The sequence below is a fragment of the Silene latifolia genome, chromosome Y, assembly GCF_048544455.1.
Source record: "Silene latifolia isolate original U9 population chromosome Y, ASM4854445v1, whole genome shotgun sequence".
Lineage (NCBI taxonomy): Eukaryota > Viridiplantae > Streptophyta > Magnoliopsida > Caryophyllales > Caryophyllaceae > Silene > Silene latifolia.
The window spans coordinates 129,677,812-129,704,318 of NC_133538.1; the positions used below are offsets into that span (position 1 = coordinate 129,677,812).

Sequence of the window (26,507 nt, forward strand, 5' to 3'; positions counted from 1 at the left end):
TTGTGAATAACCATTGTTTGTTTATAATCTTGTCTTTAGTAGTCAATAGTTTACAATTCAAGTATTTAGCTTAAAAGACCTTCTCTTGGGACCGACCCTTACTTGCACTATATTACTTTATCATTTAGAGTAGTCTAGAGTATAGTTTGGCTTATAAATTGTTAATTTGGTAGCTTAATTCTAGTATTTTACGACACCTAGTTTTATCGCTACCAGATACCGTATACACATAAAGCTAGAAGACAATTTGAGGTGTATACAGTTATAGACCATGCAAACTGACGTGGTTCGAATGGCACAACAATTAAATCGAGTAAAAATCATTGAAAAACATCTATAGTAAATATCAACATTATTATGCAATATTGAACCAGAATGTTCATTTACATTTTGTATACAACACAATTTTACAAGAGCTGTGGACTTACTAAAACACACCCACTAAACCAATTTGTGAATATTCAAATCTATTACAAAAGTTTTTTACGTTGAACTATCTCCAGGGTCGGATCGGGCCAGAAATCTTCCCACTGGCACCGGGTAACTACTTCAGATTAGTAAGGGCATCCTGAGCAAGTTTTCTGGTGTCGGCATTTCCGTGTTTCAAAGCTTCCACTAAAGCGCGAACCAAAGACTGGTTTAGAGCAAATCTTTGGCTCGTGCTTTCTCCTATCAACAGTCTCTCCACCATCCATATGGCCTTTTCTTGGAGTTCTCCAGGCCGAACGTAAACGAAGAGGTTAATTATGGCTTCTACCACTTCCCGGTGATCGAGCTCATTAAGGGCACGCCTGTAGTTGTGTGACGTTTCTGGAATGAGAGACGAAAGTGCTTCCACGGCTGTAATTTGGACATCTGGGTTTTCATCGAGGAGTAGATCGATCAAGGGTTTGATGCAATTGTTCTTCAGCAAGCAAACTTGGATGTCTCTTTCACAGGGATCATTGTGTATGGGACATGTTGAGGGTTCGGGAAGTGCTCTTCCACACATGAATACCATGGAGGAGCAAAATCCTTGTGGTGGTAAAATATGGGATTCACCCTCTGTAACAAGGGCTCAATCAGATTCTGGCAAGTTTTGCAATCCAAGAATCGCCATCTGCTTACATCTTGGTTGAGAAACGTAATTCAGTTGCTCCCGGAAGATGGCCATGAGGTGATGCTCTTTGACCCAACCCAGTATTTGTGTGTCTGTGCAAAGTGGAGTAAAAGGCCAAGAAGCCCTTCCGACAAGCTTGCCAATGATCTCGATACTCCTCCACTGGGGACACGTGACTTCTCATTCAGGGTCATTACTGTCCATTTTAGGAAAACTGCCCCTAGAATTGTCTTCACTTCTGTTGAATAATGCTTCAAATAAGTAATTACAATAATAATGTGTTAGTATAAAGGTGAGTTATTGATATTATGAGTTAGTGTGTTAATGTTGAGAATAAGTTATTTAGTTTATGATAGAAACGTAGAAGTATTTATTTTATATATTTAGTTTCTACGTTAAAATTTCATATTGTAAGACTATATAAAGGCCTCTAATTTACTTGTAATATACATCAAATAATAAACAATTATCTCTTTATATTATTTACTCTCTCCTTTACCAACAAGTTTGGTATCAAGAGCATCTAGGCAAGAGAGAAATTTTAAGAGCAACGCAGCTCCTATAAGATCAAATAAAAAATTAGTGAGTGAAATATACGGAGTTTTCCCATAAAATAATTTTTAGAGTGTCATGGCCACTAATGGAGTCTCCACCAGTTCTCAACCTAATTCCCATTTTTGAGGGGGATAAATATGAGTTTTGGTCGATTAAAATGAGAACTTTGTTATCATTTAAATCATACTCCATGAATTGATCTCCTTTTCTCTCTAAAAACCCTAGCTTCCAACAATCAAATATGGGGCTTCCATTGACCATTAATCGATGATAAGCCCCATAAAAGTTTTATTTATCAATTATTAGTATGAAAAATTATGATTCCAGTAATAAAAGTCTCTCTTTTGGTGAGATTCGTTTGTCTGTCTCGAATTTCGGAGTTTTTTCCTTCCTTTATATCATTCTAAGGTTTTGTTTTATTGGAAATATAGATAAGAGTGGTTTGTTGATGGTTTGTCATACGACTCTACAATTGATACGCTTATTCGACGAGGATCTATGGTGCCGATAAAAGGTAAATTTTCTCCATCAATGAATCAAACGAAAGATCCCCTTAAAAGCTACATAAAGAGAGCGATACAATGACGAGCCGAATTGTCATATCATGCTTTTCCTTCAAAAAAAAAAATGACAACTTTCTTTAAATCTCAAGAGCTATGGGATTTAGTTGAAGATAGTTTTGACGACTCGGATGTCGAACAACAAAGATTGAAAGAAAATAGGAAAAAATGGTGCAAAAGCGCTCCTATTTCTTTAATCATCTATTCATGAAAATATTTTCTCTAGAATTGCATCAGCAGCAACTTCGAAGGAGGCATGGCAAATTTTAAAAACTGAATTCAAAGGCTCGGATAAGGTAATCGCTGTTAAGCTTCAAACGCTACGCCACAATTTTGAAACTTTAAATATGCAAAATAATGAGTCCGTGCAGGATTACCTATCTAGAGCTAGTACAATTGTGAATAAAATGAAGTCTTATAGGGAAGATATTTCAAATAAAACAGTGGTTCCAAAAAATTTGAGAAGTATTACTTCTAGATTTGATTCTATTGTCGCTGCAATTGAAGAAGCTCATGATATGTCAACTTATTCTTTTGATGAATGAATGAGTTCTTTGCAAGCTCATGAAGAACGATTAAATTGTTCAAAAGAAAATAATGAAGAAAAGGCATTTCAGGTGAAGGGAGAGTCTTCAAAAGAAAATGACAATAATAATTTTGGTGGACGTGGAAACGGTAGAGGTGGTTTCCGCGGTCGAGCTCATGGCGGTGGCAGAGGCCGTGGCCAACATTTTGAGCAGCGACAACATGGACAAAATTTGTCGATTCAATGTCATCATTGTAATAAATTCGGTCACAAAGAAGCGAATTGATGGATAAAGGCACAAAATCAAAAACAAAATCAAGCAAATTTTGTAGAAAAAGAAGTGGCAGAAACTCTTTTTATGGCACACTTTCATGACAATGCAGTCTCGGGTGATGTCTGGTTTGTTGATAGTGGTTGTTCATACCATATGTCTGGTTCTCAGTCTTTGTTCATGGATTTAGACACCTCACAAAAATCAAAAGTTCGCCTTGGTGATGATAAGGTAGTACAAGTCGAAGGTAAAGGTACAATTACTCTTTCCACTAGCTCTGGCAAGAAAAAATTAATTCATAATGCGTTGTTTGTGCCTAGTTTAGCTCATAATTTATTGAGTGTGGGACAGTTGATGTCTAGTAGGTATAAGGTCTTATTTGATGATGATAGCTGCACAATCTTGGATAAGAAATCCGGGCAAACTGTAGTTACTATTAGTACGACCCAAAACAAGATGTTTCCGTTAGACATAAATTGTTTTGAAAAGAAGGTTTTTATGGCTAAGAAGTTATGTGTGTAATACCCGCCCTTTTAGGGGCCCGTTGACCAGCGTTGACTGACCTTGGGAGCGGTAATAGTCCTTAGGAGTGCGTACCAAAGTCATCCTGTGCTTTGAGTTAGGGGTGGTACTCGATAGAGTAGAGGCTACTCGATCGAGTAGCTTGGATACTCGATCGAGTAGGGGCCACTCGATCAAGTAGGTGGGCCACTAGATCAAGTAACGGGTTTTCAGCGAGGGTTTATAATCGTGTTTTTTTAAATCCGCAAATCATTTCCGCCTCATTTCTTCAGATCCTTAGGTCACCTCATTCCCTTCCCTTAACCATATAACCTCCATGGAAGCCTTTGAAGGTCCTTGTGCCTTAGGAGTGCATAACTTAAGTCGGGTAGCGGTCCTTTGCCAGTTTTCCTCATGTAGGTATGTCGTCATTATCATCTGTGCCTTGTGTTTTCAGTTAGGGTTTGCTTGGTGGTGATAGATGGTTGTATTGTGTGTATAGGTGTTGCTTGATTGCTGGGTTTTGTATGTGTGGACATGGAATGGTTGGAGTTGCTTAAAGGTAGGTTCGCCTACTCAGTTTCTGTGGATGGTCTAGTGTGTCGATTGTTGTGTCGTGGTTGTTGTGTTCTAGTTGTGTTTGTGTGGCAGCGTATATGCGGTAATCGGTTGGTGTTTACAGTTTGTTGGTTGTCGTTGTATTGCATCTGTCTGTGATTGGTTGTCTCTGGTTCTCGAGGTGAATCCTCGGCTGAGTGGAGTCACTTGCGTTTCACCCTCCGTGGAACCCGCCACGGGAGTGGGTGTGATTATGTGTGTGACCGATTGTGCTGTGTTGTGTTAATAGATGATGTTGGTTTTGTCATGTCTTATCTCAGTACTGGCCTTGTGTGGTTGTCTTGTTGTTTTATGTGTCTGCTGTGATCCCTTATGGTGAGCAGTCAGTCTTAGCAGGTGTTGATAGCGTTGATAGCTGGAGTTCTAGCTGGATGAGTCCTCACGAGTTTTGATAGAGATAGTGTGTAGCTCATGAGTTGTATCTTTATTTTGTTAAGTTGGTTGTAACGCTTGTAATATAACTATAAATGTTCTTTTATCGAATTTTGATGATTACTTACCTCGGGCAACCCGAGATGGTAACGCCCTTATATGCTAAAGAAGGCCTAGTTAAGGCTCCTCTGATATGGGGGTGTTACAAAGTGGTATCAGAACGACGATTTTGGAACCTGTAACCAATGAACGTAGTGAGTCTAATAAAATGAACCTGGTGTATGTATGATGAGAGCCCCAGCTGATGCTAGGTTTTGGGTGAGTAGGCGACCTCATTTCAAAATCTTGGCCTGATTGTACTTAATCCAGTCACTGGGTATGGGAATGTGGAGTCCCTGTGTATGTATGTAATGTGTATGTTGACTGCGTCGAAATTATCCGTGGTTGAGTCTTTGTTAAAGTTGGTATGGGCATGAGAGTTTCATTTGGATTGTGTGTGGTGAAGTTTTGGTAGAATTAGTGAGCTTATGCGATGTTTATGAGAGACGTAAAAGGGTTTTAATTAATAGAAATGCGTGAAAAGTGTGGAAGTGTATGTTGTAATATGAAAAGTGATCATGTTGGTGTTTGCATAAGGTTGTTGGTAATGGTGATCCTATATGAGTTTATAAGTCCTACGGTAGCTATAGTGATGATAGTTAAAGAAGTGTTGAGTCATAATATGAGAAATAGCAGCTAATGATGCTTCTGTGCAATGTTTAATGGTTGAAAGTTTCCGCTGTGTAATAATCAATTTGTGTAGAATAATTTGCTTATGATTGAAATTGGAACATGATAGTAATACATTTGAATGACATATGGAAGAATAATTATCGTTAATTATATGTTTTACATTAACATGAGAATAAGCTGATAGCCATGTGGTAAGACGAGTTTAGATATGATACAATGACGTAATTGTGTATATGAATGACTCGGTAACAGGTAAACCGTGTTGTGTGAATTTGTTCTGGCGTAACATGATATAAATCTTATCTGATAAGACGGTATGGTATGCTTGAGTAGTAATGGTAATACATGAGTGAGACTAGTGACGAATTCCGAACATAGTTTGGAATCGACACGCGATATTGTTTTTGCAGGAATCTTCAATTTACTTCGTATTTCTGACCGAGTACTCAACCTTACTTGACCGAGTGCGAGTGCTTACTAGACCGAGTAGACCTCACTCGATCTAGTTAGGAAGCTATGACGTCGGAATGTGGAAATTTTCTGCAGATACACGACGAAGTAGCACCTACTCGATCAAGTAGAGGGTACTCGATCTTCGAGTAGGCTACATTGCAGAGGTTCTTGCGGGTTTCTTAAAACCCTTATTTCTTCTCATTCTTCTTATTCTTTCTTCTTCTATTCGAACCCTAAGCCCTAAATCTCTTAAAACTCTCCTATTCTTGTGTTGGTGGTGAGTAGTTTGGGTTGTTTGCTTTGTTTAATTTCGTCCTCCTACTTTCCTATCTAATCAAGGTATGAATTTCTTCCCTATTTACATGTTTTATCACTTTGAACTTATTAGAATGGTAGAATTAACTGAAATTTCGATTCATACGGACGAATCATTGCTTTTAATTGTTGTAATGTGATTCATATGCTTCCCTTTCATGATTGTTGATGATTAATTGCTCAAAAAATAGAATATAAATTACCAAATTGGGGACGAACTTTCGAGGGTTTGCAAAAAAATCAAAATTGATTTTGGTTGTTTTCTAAATGTTGGATGGTGAAATTGAGTACTATATGTTGTATATACCATGTTAAAAGTTGGATTTTGGTAATTTTCACCTTAAAACTTGCATTAAAACTCCGTCTTAAAAGTGCCCTAAGTTAAAATTCGCTTTCTATAATTGAGATTTTGTGTTGGATATGAATGCATATGCAAGAGTTAAACTTTTAATATGGTAATGGGGATGTTAATTGTTGAAGAATGTGTCAAAATCTTCACAGTTGTAGAAATCGTATGACTAGTCTAATTGAGTTGTTTGCTTCAAATGTTGAAGGTTGATAATGACGTGTTTTAAGTTGCCTTTCTATGAACATATATGAATTTTTCACATGATTATCAGGTCTATATAAAGTGTAACATTTGAGCCATGCCATGATATCCGAATTGACCGAGTAGATTATGTCTATCATGTTAAATTTTTACAGCTATAGAGATCGTCTGAGTTACTTTAAACTGAATTTATGTATCAAATTGGGATTTGTTGGAGAAAGTGTGTACCTAGCTGATTACTAGAGGTTCAATTGTGTGCATTATGTGCTTAACGTGCTTATGCAAGTTTGTTTAAATCGTATGCTGAAACAGATGTCGAGACTAAACATAGGGACCCGTCAGAGTAAGAGGGGGAGGGCTTCACAGCCTGAGGTTGGGGAAGGTAGTGGACCCGTAGTACCCGCTGTACCGGAGTACCCTTCGGTGGTGTTTGTGGACTTTAAACAAAGGGAGAGATTTGTGGCGTTGCAGAAACGCAAAATGAGGCCTACCCGTTGTGTGGATACCACACTTCTTGAGGACTTGGGAATTGAGACGGATCTCCGTCACATCTTTGAAACCTTGGGGTTTATGGGGTTGTATCGGCTGAGGAAGCATTCTTACCCTTTTCTGACCTTAGAGTTTATGAGCTCCTTTAATTACGAGCCAGCTGCATAAAAGGTTGAGTTTCGTTTAATGAACACAAGGTTCATGTTGACCATGGACCTTTTTGCTTCTCACCTTGGGTTGGCCAAGCCTCCCAATGATTCCATCGGTCAAATTCCTTCCGAGTGTGGTGTTTGCCGCCTCATGCCTTGTCTTTCCGGAAAGCCAGCTCCCACCTCCAGCAACATGTTGATTAATGATTTTCAACATGTTACCTTGAGGATCTTCCTTCATTCTTTGTCAAACCTTCTTTATGAGAGGCCGGATATGAGTAAGCTGAACAATCATGAACTGTTGCTTTTGATGTCTTATTTGAACCCGAAGTGGACCGAGAAGGTGGTGTTTAATGCTCCCGCCATGGTGTGTGCTAGCCTTGCTTTGATGGCTACTTCTACCACCCGGTACCTGAGTTGTGGCGATATCGCCACTCGGCTAGCTGAAAAGCTAGCCTCTTTGAGGCTTCTTCGGAGTACGTGCCTCTATCTACACCGGTACCTACGATGGACAGAGACTACTACCTCGACCTGAAATGGTTGATAACTTTAGCTGATGGTGGCCTAGCTTGGAGGGTGTGGGGTATGAGCTGGATGAGGATCCCGGCTCCTGAGCACCTCCCACCGACAGAGCTGATGCGTGTCTTTTATATAAGGTTTTCACCTCATTTTTACACGCATTTCTGTGCTTTTTATGTAGCATCTGGCTACAAATACCCCCGAATATTCTACTTTGGCCCGTTTATTGTAATTTGTAGGAATTGACCAAGGAGGAGCTAAATCGAGCCTTAATTGTCCCAATTGTATGCATTCATGGGAAATATGGAGCCGGAGCTTAGGAATTTCACACTTGGAGTACGCGTGAGCTGAGCAAAGGGAGAAGCTCAAGTCCTGACGCGCTTATGTAGCTCGATCGAGTCCTTTAGTGCTCGATCGAATGCTTATTACACTCACTATTGGTCGATCGACCAATTCATGGAGTCGATCGAGGAGGTTCAGCAGGCAGTGCTCGATCGAGGGGATGTCCTAGCTCGATCGAGTGACTTGGACGTCGATCGAGTAATCATCTTACTCGATCGAGGGGATTGCTTGTGTTTTTGGTTTATTTCCGCCTAATCTTCTATGGGCTTTTGTAATCAGTCCATAGATTAGGTTTAAGATGTTTTTACAGTATAAGACTGAGGAGTACACGATGTGACTCCCATCTCTTTTACTACGTACATTTTTCATCTGTCACTTTGGTCATGTTCTTTTGGAATTCTACTCTCTACCTTGCTACTCGGAATCGGTATTATCAATTTAATTATTTCTTTATCGTATTTATTGTTTTTAATTCCTTTTCTCTCTTTACCTTATAATCGTTCAATCAATTAGATTATTCATCATGTTTAGTTTTAATTGCTTGGTTATTGTTATTGTTAATCTGACAATTATGAGTAGCTAATTTCCTATGCTAAGACTATAGGGGACCCATGATTTGAAGGGAGAGTAATCGATCCACTAGGTTGATACCGGCATCGTCTTTGTTGTTTAAATGCTACAAATAACTGTAATTGCCTAATTGAGTCGACGCAATTAGACCTTTATCCTTGGTGGACCTTGACCTGGACCGAAAGGTTGGAAGAGGGAGACTAGTAGCGAACAATAGAATATTGCAACGAGGGCGAGAGTTAAGCTGTTTACGTTTTAGGGTGAATTAAGGACCGAAAGGTGACGTTCGCTACCCCTTGGACCGTGTTGTATTGACCTGGGACCTAGATTACTCGACCAGATAATTATGGTGAACCGCTTGTCTTAGCTATCCTCTTTTATCTGTTAACTCCCCCTTTTTATTTCTCTTTTCCTTACTCTGTTAGTTTAGAAATCACAATTTTATAACCCCCAAATTTGGTTACTTAGACGAGCCTAGTTTTAGCAGTCAATTTCCTACCTCTCTGTGGATTCGACCCGACTTCCCTAGCTATATTAGTTAGTTGGCCAGTTGGTTATTTTTGACAGGTACGCGACAGCCGTGTCAAATTTTGGCGCCGTTGCCGGGGAGGTGGCGCATATTTGTTGCTTTAATTAAGTTTGTCTCTCGTCTCAAGGAATTCATTCCTTGAGACTGATCTCATTTTCGCGAAGCTTTGATTAGTTTTGCAGGTTAATAGTCTATTCGTCAAGATGCCTACGATTACAGAGCATACAGAGCCATGTGGAAGATGCGGTGAAGAAGGACATGACCTTTACGAATGCACGGCAGGTGTAGAGCGTGCCCTTGCATATAAGAAGTTCAAGCAGGGAGTTCCTTTCTCCCAGCTATACGACGAGATAAAGAGCATTTACGCCCCTTCGAACCCGTACCACAACCGGTCTCTCCTTCTTCAAGAGAGGCAATTGCCGAATTGAAATCCATCATGTTGAGTAGGTCGAGCAATCGATCTTTGTTATATCGGAATTGAGAGAACAAGTCGCTGCAGCGATTAACACTCATGTGAGACCAAACCAAGACTCCTCCAATTTGCGATTCCGTCGAGTGCCATGAATTCTCAAAATGACATCATTCATGGAGAGGATGAAGTTTTTGGCGGTGATGATGGCTCGGATGACGATCTAGACGAGTTTCTACGGAGATGCTTGCTGCGTGTGAGTAACCACTCGATCGAGCAACTCATCTACTCGATCGAGCGGTTCTAACCATCCAGTCATTCGATCGAGTGACACTAGCGGTTGATCGAGAAGTACAGAACTCCAAGTTACTCGATCGAGAGACCATGCTGAAGAAGACACTCGATCGAGTGTCAAGATAGGTCGATCGAGTGATATCGAAGAAGAAAGCGGTCGATCGACCCGAAAGGTACTCGATCCAGTGCATTAAGTGGCGGAATTCCTAATTCAATATCTAATACCACCACCGTGTCATCTTCCCCCTTTGTGGAGACGTCACGCATTGATAAGGGTAAAGGAAAGGTTGCGGGACCACTTATCGCTACCAGGGTACCCTTCCCAAGTCGTCCAAGGACGCAAGGATCGAACAACAAGATGGTAAGTTCGTGGACATCGTGAAGAACCTTCGTGTAACTGTCCCTTTTTCTGAACTTGTTACTCAAGTTCCCACTTACGCTAAGTTTATGAAGGATATTGTGACGCGTAAGAGGAATTTGAGCGAATTTGAGACGATTTCATTTATGGAAGAGTCTAGTAACCTACTGTTAAATAAGGCCCCTCCAAAAATGAAAGACCCGGGCAGCTTTTCTATTACTTGTGTCATAGGCAATATGATTATTGATAAGGCCCTTTGCGATTTAGGTGCCAGTGTTAGTGTCATGCCCCTTCGTCCGCAAGCAATTGAAACCGAGTCACTTCAAAGTGACTAACATTACCCTACGGATGGCTGATAGATCGTTAGGAAACCTTTAGGTGTCTTGGAGGATGTGCCCGTGAAAATAGGCAAGCTTTACATCCCAGTAGATTTCATTGTTTTGGATATAGCTGAGGACACCCGGACCCAGATTATTTTAGGAAGACCGTTCCTTTGTACAGCTGGGGCCGTGATTGATGTCAGACAGGGGCGTCTGACTCTTGCAGTAGGAGATGACGCTATCACATTCAGTTTGCCCACTACTTTAGCCCACCCAATGATAGAGGACACTTGTTATTCGGTCGATATCATTGATGAGTCTATTTATGACTTCTGGTCGGGTTCTTTTATGAAGGACCCACTGGAAGCTCTCATGCTTTTTGATGAGTGTGCAGATAACCCAGAGGACGATGACGCTGCGTTGGAGCTTCTTGTTGATGATCTAGACGAGCATGAGGGAGAGCAGGTGGAACAAATGATCAGCACTCTTTGCTCCATTGAGGTAAAGGTACCGGAACGTAAGCCTCTCCCTTCTCATCTTAAATATGCTTTTCTAGACGATACAGAGCAGTATCCAGTCATTGTTAGTGCTAAGCTTAGTGATGATCAGCTGACTTCTTTGTTAGCTGTAATTAAGAAAAACAGGAAAGCAATGGGCTATTCACTGGATGATATCACGGGGATTAGTCCCGATATCTGTATGCAAAGGATAGAGCTGGAGGATGATCACAAACCTTGCAGACAGGGTCAGCGTCGGCTGAACCAGAAGATGCAGGATGTTGTGATGACTGAGGTAATGAAGCTGCTGGATGCAGGTATTATTTATTCTGTAGGTAATTCTAGATGGGTAGTCCCGAAGAAAGGAGGGACAACTGTAGTTAAGAATGAGAAGAATGAATTAATACCTACCCGAGTAGTGACGGGTTGGCGGATGTGCATAGATTACAGACAGCTGAATGCCGCCACCAAGAAAGATCACTTTCCCCTTCCTTTTATTGATCAAATGGTAGAAAGGTTAGCTTCCCACAAATTTTTCTGCTATTTAGACGGGTATTCAGGGTTCTTTCAGATCCCTATCCACCCAGACGATCAGGCCAAGACTACATTTACCTGTCCTAAGGGTGTTTTTGCGTATCGCAGAATGCCTTTTGGTTTATGCAATGCCCCTGCCACCTTCCAAAGGTGTATGATGGGGATATTTTCAGAGTATATTGAGTCTATCATGGAAGTTTTTATGGATGACTTTAGTGTATATGGAAGTGATTTTTCTAACTGTCTGTCTAACCTTGAGAAAGTGTTCAGTATTTGTATTGAGGTTAATCTTGTGCTGAACTGGGAGAAGTGCCACTTTATGGTCAACGAGGGAGTTGTCTTAGGGCACTTGGTTTCTGATAGGGGAATAGAAGTTGACAAAGCAAAGGTGGAAGTGATTCGGCAATTACCACCTCCTGTTAATGTCAAGGGGGTGAGGAGCTTCCTTGGTCACGCTGGCTTTTATCGCCGGTTTATCAAGGATTTCTCCAAAATTGCTAAACCACTTACACAGCTGTTGCTTAAGGATGCCCCTTTTGTGTTTACTGATGCTTGTCTTTCTGCTTTTAACAGGTTAAAGCAGGCTTTGGTCTCCGCGCCGATCATACAGCCTCCCAACTGGGACTTGCCGTTCGAGATCATGTGCGACGCGAGTGACTATGCACTAGGAGCGGTGCTAGGCCAGAGGAAAGACAAAGCCTTGAATGCTATTTACTATGCGAGCCGAACTCTGGATGAGGCTCAAGTGAAGTACACTACCACTGAGAAGGAGCTTTTAGCTGTAGTTTATGCCTTAGAGAAGTTCCGTACTTATTTAGTTGGGTCAGAAGTTACTGTTTTTACTGACCATGCAGCTTTGAGGCATCTCCTTGCTAAGAAGGAGGCAAAACCACGGCTACTGAGGTGGATACTCCTCCTTCAGGAGTTTGATTTGCAGATCAAGGATAAGAAAGGAGCTGAGAACGTTGAGCGATCACTTGTCGCGACCGACGCGACAAGAAGGGGAAGATTCTCTCCTATTGATGATTCTTTTCCCGACGATTCTTTAATTGCTCACATATCGTCTATTGTTGACCAGGAACCCTGGTATGCAGATATAGCTAACTTCGTTGTCGTGGCAAGCCGCCCGACCTTTCTTCTCGCCAGAACAAACGTTTTCGTATAACGCTAAGCATGATTTCCGGGATGACCCTTACTTGTTTAAGGAATGTGCAGACGGTCTCTACAGACGGTGTATTCCGCAGTGGGAGACCAAAATAGTCCTGGAAGGCTGTCACTCCTCTTCATATGGTGGTCACCACGGTCCATCGCGCACCGTGGCTAAGGTACTTCAGTCTGGTTTTTACTGGCCTTCTTTGTTTCCGACGCTAAGTCTTTTGTTTCACTTGTGATGCATGCCAACGATCGGGAATATTTCGAAGAGACATGAGATGCCACAAAACGGCATCCTAGAGGTTGAGGTTTTCGATGTCTGGGGCATTGATTTCCAAGGACCGTTCCGCCCAAAAAGGTAACAGTACATTTTAGTAGTCAGTAGACTATGTGTCAAAATGGGTTGAGGCAATTGCGTCACCTCATTGTGATGGTAAGACCGTGATAAAAATGTTCAAAAAGATCATATTCCCCCGCTTTGGTGTCCCTAGGGTCGTCATTAGTGATGGGGGGATGCATTTTAAGGAAAAGAAACTCACTTCCATACTGTCTAGAGTTGGTGTCCAACACGGGCGTGGTTTGGGGTATCATCCCCAAACTAGTGGTCGCAGAGGTCTCTAATCGCGAGCTGAAGGAGATCTTGTCTAAAGTAGTTTCTAAATCACGGAAAGACTGGAGTCTTAAGCTAGATGACACATTATGGGCTTATAGAACTGCCTTTAAGACACCAATTGGTGCATCACCTTATAGGTTAGTTTATGGGAAATCGTGTCACTTACCTGTTGAGCTGGAATGTAAGGCCTGGTGGGCAATTCGTGAGCTTAATTATGATCCTAAGCTGTGTGGTCAGAATCGTCTTTTGCAGCTAGATGAATTAGAGGAGTTTAGGCTTAATGCCTATGACAGCTCGCGCATTTACAAGGAAAAGACGAAGAGATGGCATGACAAGAGAATCCTACCTCGGGAGTTTCATCTGGGGCAAAAGGTGTTGCTGTTCAATGCCCGATTGAGACTGTTTCCTGGCAAGCTGAAGTCCAGGTGGACTGGTCCATACACGGTGACGGGTGTTACCAAATTTGGATCCGTGGAGCTTGAAGATTCCGAGGGTCATAGATTCAAGGTGAATGGCCAATATGTGAAGCATTACTATGAGGCAAGTGAAGCAGACAACCGTGTTGAAGTCTTGCGCTTCGACGAGCTCGACGCGCCAGTTACTTGATACCAGAAAGGTCGTGCGGGACCTCTTAAACAGCGCTCTCAGGGGAGGCGGCCGGATAGAGTCTTTTTTGTACTTTTTGTTGAACTATTTGTTTTTCTTTCGCTTTACGTTAAACGTTAGACGCTGCTTTATGAACAATTTTTGTGCCTTCCTTGCGTTTTTGCGTCCTTTGCAGGTTAAAGTGCTCGATCGAAGGGTTTTTGTGTTCGATCGAGCATTTTCCGATGCGGCTGTTACTCGATCGAGGGTGATGTCCTCGATCGACCATATCCCTATCCGTGCTTACTCGATCGAGTGATTATGTACTCGATCGAGTCCATTCCTCACGCAAAACACTCGATCGACCAAGTAAAGGTACTCGATCGAGTAGCTATGACTTCCACATTGTTGTTGTTACGTCTACAAGGCCACTGTTGACTTTCTTTGACCTCCCATGTTCATGGTCGGTTTGGGGAGGTCCCGCTATATGACGTTTTGTAAGTTCCCAACTCCACTTCTCCCTGTTCCTTTCGGTTTGCATTTCTTTCCTATTTTTGGTACAATGAGGGCATTGTACGGTTTGGTTTGGGGAGGTATGCATCCATATCTCTGTCTGCATGTTTCTTGCATTTTTGCTTGCACGTTTATTTATTTCCGCATGCATTGTTGTTTTAATTAATGCCAAACAATCATAAAATTCAAAAAAATTTCAAAATTTTCATGTTTAAATTGAGTCGGAACGTTTGAACACTGACGCTACTTTGAACCCTTACTTGAGCCCTGCATATCCTTGACATTCAGTTGGCGTGACTATGTGCATAATCTACGAGTTTTTGTTTCTCTCTTACCTGAACAAATAGACTTGATTCTTTATGTCGGCAAGCTACATTACATTCTGAGGTTAGAGCTTATTAAACTGGTGACATTCATGACCGGTTTCATTTAGGATGTGAGTAGTACTCTCTTTAAGACATGTAACATCAATTTGCATAAGCATGAGTCTAGTCTTCTTAATACCTGTATGCATTCGGTCTGTGGATGGTGACACGTGTTAGGAGAGGCAATTGCCCTTGTTTCATTCTACCCATGAACCTCACATAGCCAAATTGCCTTTTTTGTCCTAACAACTACTTTCTATAATATTTCCTACCCTATTTGAGCTAAGTAACGAGTAGTTTTTGGAATGTGTTATTGCAATATGGTTATTTCATCCGATTTGAGGAAGATGGTGGAAGAATTGAAGGAAAGAAAAGAAAATGTGTTGAATTGAAAAAAAAAAAAACAAAAAAAGGAAAGAAAGCGAAAAAAAAAAAAGAGACAGAAAAAATTCAAATGAAAAAAGAGAATGAAAGAAGAAAAAAATGAGAATTACACATTGTTTCACACTCCCATGCCTTATTTATATCCTATGGGGAGTTGACGACTTTTGGTTTTGTGAGTTTAGTGCATAATTTTGCACCGTTTTATCTTCTTTGTTATGAGTACGAAGTGGGATGCAGTCTATATTTGGATCCGTTGTTACTAGCCTAGCTTTTAACCCCACATATCCAAATTCATTTTGGCCCCTTCTTACCCATTACCTCACTAACCCAAATGTAAGTCCTCGGCACGTGTCTTGGTCACTAGTATGGTTGGAATGCGTATGTACGGTTGTAGAGACTTTATTCATGTTAACTGCATGCATGTTCTTATAGGTCGAGTTAGGTGAGTGTCTTGCTTTTTCCTATCTTTCACATACATCCTCACCTTGTACCTGATTTTGAGTGACGAGCGACCCGTGAGAGTCCGACATCTTTGAATCTTGCAAGGTCGACGGTTGATAAGCTTGAAACATTAATTTAACTCGTTTGCACTTTTCATTGCCACTTTGTCATTTTGTTGCATTAAATTGGTTCGGTGGATTATTGTAGCCGATGCGTTGGTCCCGTTCTATTGTTCACCCTTAGTTGCATTCATATTTGCTTGGGGACAAGCAAAGGTTTGGTTTGGGGAGATTTGATGCGTGTCTTTTATATAAGGTTTTCACCTCATTTTTACACGCATTTCTGTGCTTTTTATGTAGCATCTGGCTACAAATACCCCCGAATATTCTACTTTGGCCCGTTTATTGTAATTTGTAGGAATTGACCAAGGAGGAGCTAAATCGAGCCTTAATTGTCCCAATTGTATGCATTCATGGGAAATATGGAGCCGGAGCTTAGGAATTTCACACTTGGAGTACGCGTGAGCCGAGCAAAGGAGAAGCTCAAGTCCCGACGCGCTTATGTAGCTCGATCGAGTCCTTTAGTGCTCGATCGAATGCTTATTACACTCACTATTGGTCGATCGACCAATTCATGGAGTCGATCGAGGAGGTTCAGCGAGCGATGTTGCTCGATCGAGGGGATGTCCTAGCTCGATCGAGTGACTTGGACGTCGATCGAGTAATCATCTTACTCGATCGAGGGGATTGCTTGTGTTTTTGGTTTATTTCCGCCTAATCTTCTATGGGCTTTTGTAATCAGTCCATAGATTAGGTTTAAGATGTTTTTACAGTATAAGACTGAGGAGTACACGATGTGACTCCCATCTCTTTTACTACGTACATTTTTCATCTGTCACTTTGGTCACTGTTCTTTTGGAATTCTACTCTCTCTACCTTGCTACTCGGAATCGGTATTATCAATTTAATTATTTCTTTATCGTATTTATTGTTTTTAATTCCTTTTCTCTCTTTACCTTATAATCGTTCAATCAATTAGATTATTCATCATGTTTAGTTTTAATTGCTTGGTTATTGTTATTGTTAATCTGACAATTATGAGTAGCTAATTTCCTATGCTAAGACTATAGGAGACCCATGATTTGAAGGGAGAGTAATCGATCCACTAGGTTGATACCGGCATCGTCTTTGTTGTTTAAATGCTACAAATAACTGTAATTGCCTAATTGAGTCGACGCAATTAGACCTTTATCCTTGGTGGACCTTGACCTGGACCGAAAGGTTGGAAGAGGGAGACTAGTAGCGAACAATAGAATATTGCAACGAGGGCGAGAGTTAAGCTGTTTACGTTTTAGGGTGAATTAAGGACCGAAAGGTGACGTTCGCTACCCCTTGGACCGTGTTGTATTGACCTGGGACCTAGATTACTCGACCAGATAATTATGGTGAACCGCTTGTCTTAGCTATCCTCTTTTATCTGTTAACTCCCCCTTTTTATTTCTCTTTTCCTTACTCTGTTAGTTTAGAAATCACAATTTTATAACCCCCAAATTTGGTTACTTAGACGAGCCTAGTTTTAGCAGTCAATTTCCTACCTCTCTGTGGATTCGACTCGACTTCCCTAGCTATATTAGTTAGTTGGTCAGTTGGTTATTTTTGACAGGTACGCGACAGCCGTGTCAAGAGCCGTTAGACCCGGTGGTGGTAGCTGTTGACTCCGATAAGGAGGAGGAGGAGGAGGAGGATGTGCCCCGGCAGTTACAGACATACCTCATCAATGACACGATCCTTCAGGTGATGCCCGAGCCGAAGAAGGGGGAGAATGTGGCAGTGGTGGAGGAGAGACCCAGGTTGGGGAGAGGACCTCGTCGGGTGAGGGAGAGGACAGCTGAGACTAGACCACGACCGACAGCACCACCGCAGCAGCACCCTTTTCCTTGTTACCCCTACCTCGACACCCCGGAGACGTGATCGAGCTACTTGGCAAAGAGAGTGTCATCTACTTTGACACTCCGGAACATGCATGAGATGGCGTACACTCAGGGGATTGGGACTGAGGGACCGCATCCAGTGTGGTAGAGCGGAGTTGGGGACTATAGTGGGGTTTTCCACTCTTACGGGGTGGATCAGTTAGCCTGGGGGACACCTCAGTCCTTTGCTTATGGTGGCTTGACCTCATGGTAAGTGAGTCCTAGAGCTGGAGCAGGGGTTGATGCGGGTATTGGGTCGTCAGGAGTAGGCACCTCGAGAGGAGAGGGTAGTGGAGATGAGATGATGGATGAGCAGCAGCAGCAGGAGGAGTGATACTCCTATTCTTTATCCTTATTTATGGTTGATGGAGTTGGACGATAGTAGTCGTTGTTAGTTAGAACTTTTTTTTTATTTTGGTTTGTATGGATGGCTATAAGGCCAGATTTGCTAGTTTGACTTTATTTGCAGAATTTTGGGGGTCGGTTGTCATTCCGACTCGTGTTTCCGTGACGTTTTATGTATGTATACGGTGTTATGACAGGAATTTTCAAGATTTTGACCTGTAGGTACTCGACAGAGTACCCCATACTCGGTCGAGTAGCTGCAGGTGTGACAGAAATGAGATATTCTGATCTCAGGGCTACTCGATCGAGTAGCCAAGACACTCGATCGAGTAGTAGGCACTCGATCGAGTACCTTATATACTCGATCGAGTAGCACTGTTACAGGAACTTTTCGTAAAATTAAAATTGCTAAATGGTTCTATAATTACATGTTTGGTGTTTAACATGGTTATTGATGATTAGTAACATATTGGAACCGTTAATTTCATATGTTGGAGGTCGTGTTTGGATTTTAGATGCGTATCTGTAACAAATAGTGAAGTAGTAATTGTTTCTTATTGCATTCATTTTACATCCGTAATGTCTTCTTTTTATATTTCACCGGAATGGTGTATTTCCTATCTAAATGTACAATTGATATATACATGCATTCTTGACGGCGGCTAGTTATTCGAATATGCTTGCGTGTGTTTTATGGCTTAAGGGTTGTCTGATTAATGAGTAATGTCCATAATGAATGCTATGGGTTAGATATATGTGTCAAGTCGTAGGTAGTACATAACATGTGTAGTGATTTGGTGGTGAAATTCGGGGACGAAGTTCCTTTTAGAGGGGAAGAGTAATGTCGCAAAATAAAAAGGCTGATATTGCAATTATTTTGTTGTTTGTTTATAAGGTTTTCTATTACTTTGGTTACATTTCTTGTATGAAGTTATAACTGTTTGCATTTGTTCGTTGGGAAATTTGTGTGTTGAAGTAAAATTGATAGTGTGCTTTAAAAGACGGTCATAAAGGGACAAGTTATGATGTCATGTGTTGGAATAGAATCGTATCGTTGGATAACATAGTGGTGTTAATGTGATTTATTTCGTTTTGATGGTTGTTGTTAATGAAAGTGTAATCTCGTAATGTGTTGGGTAATCGTTAGTTGTGCCGGTTCGTGTTGTGAGGTTGCTATTTCAAGTATTAGTTTGTCGAGGTCGATCTATATGGAGTGTTAGACAGTTGATGATGATGACATGGAGGATGGTATTTCCGGGGAGTAGTGACCTTTGTCGAAAGAGTACTGATGTCGTTGTGTTCCCGTGTCTTGTGCTTTGAGATAGGTGAGTTGAACTTCGGGGACGAAGTTCTTTTGAAGGGGGGAAGACTGTAATACCCGCCCTTTTAGGGACCCGTTGACCAGCGTTGACTGACCTTGGGAGCGATAATAGTCCTTAGGAGTGCGTACCAAAGTCATCCTGTGCTTTGAGTTACGGGTGGTACTCGATAGAGTAGAGGCTACTCGATCGAGTAGCTTAGATACTAGATCGAGTAGGGGCCACTTGATCGAGTAGGTGGGCCACTCGATCGAGTAATGGGTTCTCAGCGAGGGTTTATAATCGTGTTTTGTTAAATCCGCAAATCATTTCCGCCTCATTTCTTCAGATCCTTAGGTCGCCTCCTTCCCTTCCCTTCACCATATAACCTCCATGGAAGCCTTTGAAGGTCCTTGTGCCTTAGGAGTGCATAACTTGAGTCGGGTAGCGGTCCTTTGCCAGTTTTCCTCTTGTAGGTATGTCGTCATCATCATCTATGCCTTGTGTTTTCAGTTAGGATTTTCTTGGTTGTGATAGATGGTTGTATTGTGTGTATATGTGTTGCTTGATTGATGGGTTTTGCATGTGTGGACATGGAATGGTTGCAGTTACTTAAAGGTAGGTTCGCATACTCAGTTTCTGTGGATGGTCTAGTGTGTCGATTGTTGTGTCGTGGTTGTTGTGTTGTAGCTGTGTTTGCGAGGAAGCGTATATGCGGTAATCGGTTGGTGTTTACAGTTTGTTGGTTGTCGTTGTATTGCAGCTGTCTGTGATTGGTTGTCTCTGGTTCTCGAGGTGCATCCTCGGCTGAGTGGAGTCACTTGCGGGAGTGGCTTCACGCCCTAGTTTCGCCCTCCGTGGAACCCGCCACGGGAGGGGATGTGCACATTAATGGAACAGTGTTATCTCTCGGTTTTATGAGCGGGAATTTGGTGGGTACGGCTGCGGTCCCCCACTAGCAGGGCTAGTCCAGTGGACAGTCGCTGACGGAGATTGATTGGAGTTGGTGTGATTGTGTGTATGACCGATTGTGCTGTGTTGTGTTGATAGATGATGTTAGTTTTGTCATGTCTTATCTCAGTACTGACCTTGTGTGGTTGTCTTGTTGTTTTATGTGACTGCCGTGATCCCTTCTGGTGAGCAGTTAGTCTTAGTAGGTGTTGATAGCGTTGATAGCTGGAGTTATGGCTGGATGAGTCCTCACGAGTTTTGATAGAGATAGTGTGTAGCTCACGAGTTGTATCTTTATTTTCTTAAGTTAGTTGTAACGCTTGTAATATAACTATAAATGTTCTTTTATCGACTTTTGATGATTACTTACGTCAGGCAATCGAGATGGTAACGCCTTTATATGCTAAGTAAAGCCTAGTTAAGGCTCCTCTGAATATGGGGATGTTACAATGTGAGTCTGATTTATGGCACTTACGATATGGTCACTTGCATGAAAATGGATTAAAACTCCTAAAAAGGAAAGACATGGTCTTAGGGTTGCCAAAGGTTTTCGACCTAGAGTTTTGTGAAGGGTGTGTCCTTGGGAAGTATAGCAGAAGTTCATTTCCTGTTGGGTAATCGTGGAGAGCGTCTAAATGCCTAGAACTAGTGCATGCAGATTTACGTGGACCAATGAAAACATCATCTATGAATGGAAGTTATTATTTCTTGCTGGCTGTTTACTGATGACTACACCCGAATAAGTTGGGTATATTTCTTAACCTTAAAATCTGCTTCTTTAGAAGTATTCAAAAAGTTCAAAGTGCTTGTAGAGAAACAGTCAGGAAAGGTCATAAAGATACTCCGTCCAGACAAGGGGAGGTGAGTTTTGCTCGCAAGAGTTTGATAACTTTTGTGAAGAGCATGGTATTCGTAGGGAGCTTACTGCACAACGCACTCCGCAACAAAGTGGCATTGCTGAACGGAAAAATCGTACTGTTGTTTAAATGGCCAGAAGTATGTTAAAGGCAAAACAGCTTCCAAATAAGTTCTGGGCAGAAGCAGTTGCTACATCAGTTTATCTTCTAAATTTATCACCCACAAAAGCAGTTCTTAACAAAACACCTTATGAAGCATGGCAAGGTTCTAAGCCTTGGGTAAGTCATTTAAGGGTTTTTGGTTGTGTAGCCTATGCTTTAATAAAACCTTATCGTCATAAGCTTGATGAAAAATCCGAGAAATGTGTGTTTATTGGTTATAGTATGATGATCTAAAGCATATAGGTTATAGGATCCTGTTAGTGGCAAGATTATTCTAAGTAGAGATGTGGTGTTTAATGAAGATGCTTGCTGGCCATGGAACAGTACTGATGATAGATCGATTCTATTTCCTGAAGAGGATGAAATGCCAAAAGCAACAATTGAGAAGCATGAGAATTCATCTTCTTCACTGGAAAATGGTGGTAGCTCTAGCCATAGTTAATTTCAAATCCTTCTGCTAGCACAATTCATACACCACCCAGCTAACCATTAAATAATTCATCTCCTACGTGTTCATCTTCAAGCTCGTCCGAAGAGACACCTCCTAGGCATTTTAGATCACTTCGAGATGTGTACACAAATTGTAATTTTTCTTTATATGCCTCAGATCCTCTTACTTATGATGATGCTGCAGAAATTTAAAAATGGCAGGATGCAATGCACGAGGAGATAAAATCCATAGAGAAAAATGCTACTTGGGAGTTGGTAAATCCACCCGAAGGGAAGAATGTTATAGGGTTGAAATGGGTGTTTAGAACAAAGTATAATACAGATGGAAGTGTACAAAAGCACAAAGCACGGTTAGTTGTTAAAGGATATGCACAACAATATGGAGTTGAATTTGATGAAACATTCTCACCTATGGCTTGCTTTGAAACGGTGAGAACTTTCTTGGCCTTATCTGCACAACTTAATTGGCCTATTTTTCAGTTTGACGTGAAGTTAGCTTTTTTAAATGGAGAATTTAATTAGGAAGTATATGTGTACCAACCGGAAGGTTTTGTGAAAAATAGAGAAGAAGACAAAGTCTACAAGTTGAGAAAGGCTTTGTATGTTCTTAAACAAGCTCCGCGCGCATGGTATAATAAAATCGACTCTTATTTCCATGAGTATGGATTTACAAGGAGCAAAAATGAGCCGACTCTTTATTTGAAAAAATGTGGTAATGAATTTTTGGTGGTATGTCTATCTGTTGATGACATGGTGTACATGGGATCGTCGGACTCAATTGTTGCCGAGTTCAAATCTTCTATGATGAATAAATTTGAGATGTCGGATTTGGGATTGTTATATTATTTTCTTGGTTTGGAAGTGAAGCAAGATGAAAATGGCATTTTTATATCTCAAGAGAAATATGCAGTGGACTTGGTTAAAAGGTTTAATTTGTTGGGTTGCAAAACTTCAAGCACTCCAATGAATATAAATGATAAATTGTCATCAAATGATGACACTGGTGATGTTAATGTCAGATACTATCAACAAATGGTAGGTGGCTTAAACTATTTAAGTCACACTAGGCTTGATATTTCATATTCAGTGAGTGTGGTTTCCAGGTTTATGCATAATCCGTCAAAACATCTTGGAGTAGTTAGAAGAATTTTGAAGTATATAGCCGGCACTACCGAATATGGAATTTTCTATTCAAAAGTATCAGACTTCAAGTTAGTCGGATACACAGATAGTGATTGGGCCGGTTCTCTTGATGATCGAAAAAGCACTTCAGAAGCTATTTCATGGAGTTCAAAGAAGCAAGAGACAGTTGCTTTCCTCATCTAAAGAAGAGTATGTGGCAATTTCTTCAGCTACATGTCAAGCTATTTGGCTTAGACGGTTGCTAAAAGATCTCCTCCGTGAGTAAAAGTCTCCTACAACTATTTACTGTAACAACAAAGCGGCCATATCACTGACGAAGAATGCCGTTTTTCACAGCAGGACTAAGCACATTGATGTTCGTCATCATTTCATTCGTGACATGGTTGCAAAAGGAATGATCGAGCTCAAGTTTTGTGGAACAAATCAACAAGTAGCGGATATCCTAACGAAGTCACTTTCAATAGCAAAAGTTGATGATTTCCGATCGCAGATGGGTGTTTGCAAGCATTGAAGCAAGGGGGCGTGTTGAATAATACGTCAAAGAAGTTATTACAATAATAATATGTTAGTATAAAGGGAATCCATTTTTAAAATAATGCTAAAAAATAAAGTATTTATCGTTTTGGGTTGGTTTTGAAAATATTTGTCAAAATGGTGTCCACGTAGGCTCGGGTTTGCAAAACTCAAAACACGGAGTAAACACGCCATTGACAGTGGTGTGTTTGACATTACTAAGAAAGTCCGTATCAAAATAAATTAGGAAGCCCAGACACGCCATTAACAATGACGGGTCTATTGAAATAGACACGCCATTTGAAAGGGCGTGTCTTTATACCCATAAATCATACGCCAACTGCCAGCCATTTACCTACCCCTTTTTACCTTTCCTTGAATGTTTCAGCCTCGATTCCAAGTCCTCCTCAATGACACCATCTTACACCATAGCCATAGCCAATTTGCCCTACCACAAAATCAACCATTCCTAATTTCTCTTCAATACCTCTTTTGGCTTCTTCAAATTCTACCTTCGATAACTCACCGTCACCGCAATCGAGCCACCATGGTCCCGCCCCTAAATCAACCACGACCACCATCACCTATTATCCTCTTGCCATTTTCGGATCACCAAACTCATTATTATGCACCATTCGATATCAATAACTAGTTCGAACCACCATCAACTTTGTGTGGTCGATTTATATAAAGGTATGGTGCTTTGGTTTGTTGTGAACTTGACAATAGACTAAGGTACGAAATGGAGGATGATCGATTTGGCCTACCTCGATTTCGTAGCAGCAGCTATTATAATTCCACCACCAGCGTACCTTCTGTTAGAGCTAGTGTCCTCCACAGTTAGTGTGATAACGTGTATAAATCTCTTATAGGTTCACAGGGTATACTTAGTATTTTATTAGTTGATTAACGTTTACTAATAACGGTTAGCTTGCTATAAGTTTGACGTTATTATCATACTGATGGCGGTGATCAACTGGTCTCTAAAAGTCACACCTAAAGGATGTGTTTGAGAGATGTGATTATATGAAAATATAATCACATTGATGCCTTATATGACTAAAAGGTTAGTCCATGTATTTGACTAAAAGGTTAGTCAATGTGATGATGAGTGGATTATTTAATACAATTAAATAATATCAGCTGAGATGAATTAATTGTTAATTCGTAAATTGAATATAAACTGTTATATTTAATTAATGTATATAATATTAGCTTAAACGAATTAAGATATTAATTCGTAATTAAACATAAACGCTTATATTTAATTAGCAAATTATAAATATACGATATTTATAGTTAATGTATATATTATACGAAATTGTCATAAGAAATGATGACAGACCGGTATTAATAAATCGACTACAAACTGTTGTGTGTGGACTTATTAATACGTGACGACATAAATTACAATTGATAATGATACACATTTTATACAATATGATAACAACCTAAAATAAGAAGACTTTTCTCCTTATTTGTTTGGTTGTTACACGTTTAAAGGGGAGAAAAATAAGAAAAAGATCTTCCCCTCTTTTCTCCTTTTGGACGGTTAAATAAGAGAGAGGGTAGGATCATTTTCTCTCTTGATTTTTTTTCTCGATACTCTCATCACAAAACCCTAAAAATTATTAGGAATTAGGGTTCTCTTTCTAGCAAAAAAAAGGCTTTTCTCTGAGCATTTTGGGTGCAACGATTAGGAGAATATCGATCTCGATATTTGTTCTTAGGCCAAATTGCTAGGACCGGAGGTTAATTCTAATCTCTATTCTTTTGTTTATGCATTTCGTTTATGACTCGTAATTTCATATTTCATAATTTCGTTATAATCCGAATTTTCTTGATGAAATATACCGATATTTCTAACAAGTGGTATCAGAGCTTAGGCCACGGAATTATTTTATATGATTTTCATAAATGGATTAAAGCAAAAAGAAAAAAAATTTAAAAAATATTTTCGGCCGTATCAATTATTTTTTTTTTGCCGAGATGTTTTTTTGTTGTTGATGCCTTGTTTCCATTTTGATTTATTGATATTGTTGTTTTAATATGTTCAGATGATAATATGATAAATTTGTAGATGCTTTGACTTAATAAGAATTAAATTGAAATGTAAATGGAAATTGTTTTGATTGATGATGTTCATTTGTTTTTGCTATATAGTTTTGGCATACATGGTGTTAAATTGTTGTTTAAGAATCATGATTCATTAATTTAATAATGTTCAAATCAATTGTGATGAATCAAATATTCAGATAATCGATTTAATCATAATATAGATATTCATTTTAAGAGGTTAAATTGAATCATCTAGTTTGGATCTATGTTTAAATTAAACGTTGATGATTATGCCAATCTTGTTATAGTAGCAACATTAAACAAATTTGTTCAAATAAAAGGGGTTGTTTTCGCGAAAAAAAAAACCTGTTTTTCGAAATTTTAGGGCAGAATGCCGAGAGCAATAAATTTTTTTTTTTGGTGTGTTTTGGGCAATAATGATTATACATTATATCTATAATGTATGATTGTTTGTTGTGAAAATGTTCACAAATTTTAGATACCCAATTATTTTAAAGTGGTTTAAAATGATGTTAGATTAATTCATATGACAAGTTAATGTGTATTAAGACTGGAATTATTGTGAGTAATTGTGGAATTGTCACATAATTTTGATCATTTTAAAATAGGTGGTTTGGATAAATTACTCTACATAATTAAGGAATTATGTCTTGAATGATTAATTTATTGTTCATGCATTTTATTTAGTTGTATGAATTGTTGAATGGTTTATTTACGTATTTTTGCAATCGGTTGTAATTTGGTATTACCTAGTGTGGCCTTAGTTGATTATGTTTTCGTAATGATGGAAACATAATCTTGATGTAATTTTGAGATCTCGAATCTCCTTTGGTTTTCTTTAGTATTATGTTTTTGAAATTAGAATGTAAATAGGTTTATTTTGTAATTTATTAATTGTAATTTTGAGAAGACTAAAGATGGAGATTGGATTGCTCACTCCCGCTACATGGACCAAGATGGAACATCAAGACAAGCTTCTCGGGTCCTAGGAAGGATTCCAATGTTATATTTATGTTCATTTTGGTAGATAGGCCACACTAGGACTTTGTTTTTGTTTTACGTTTTTCCATTCTTGTTGCTTTTCTTCGCATGATAGTTAGTGCATCATATTCCGCCTAAACCAAA

The 26,507-nt window shown here is 40.0% G+C and overlaps 1 pseudogene; it reads right to left on the reverse strand.

Annotated features, from left to right (window-relative positions):
• Window positions 1–493: 493 nt before the first annotated feature.
• LOC141628908 (U-box domain-containing protein 44-like) overlaps window positions 494–26,507 on the reverse strand; it is a 217,531-nt pseudogene continuing 191,517 nt past the window's right edge.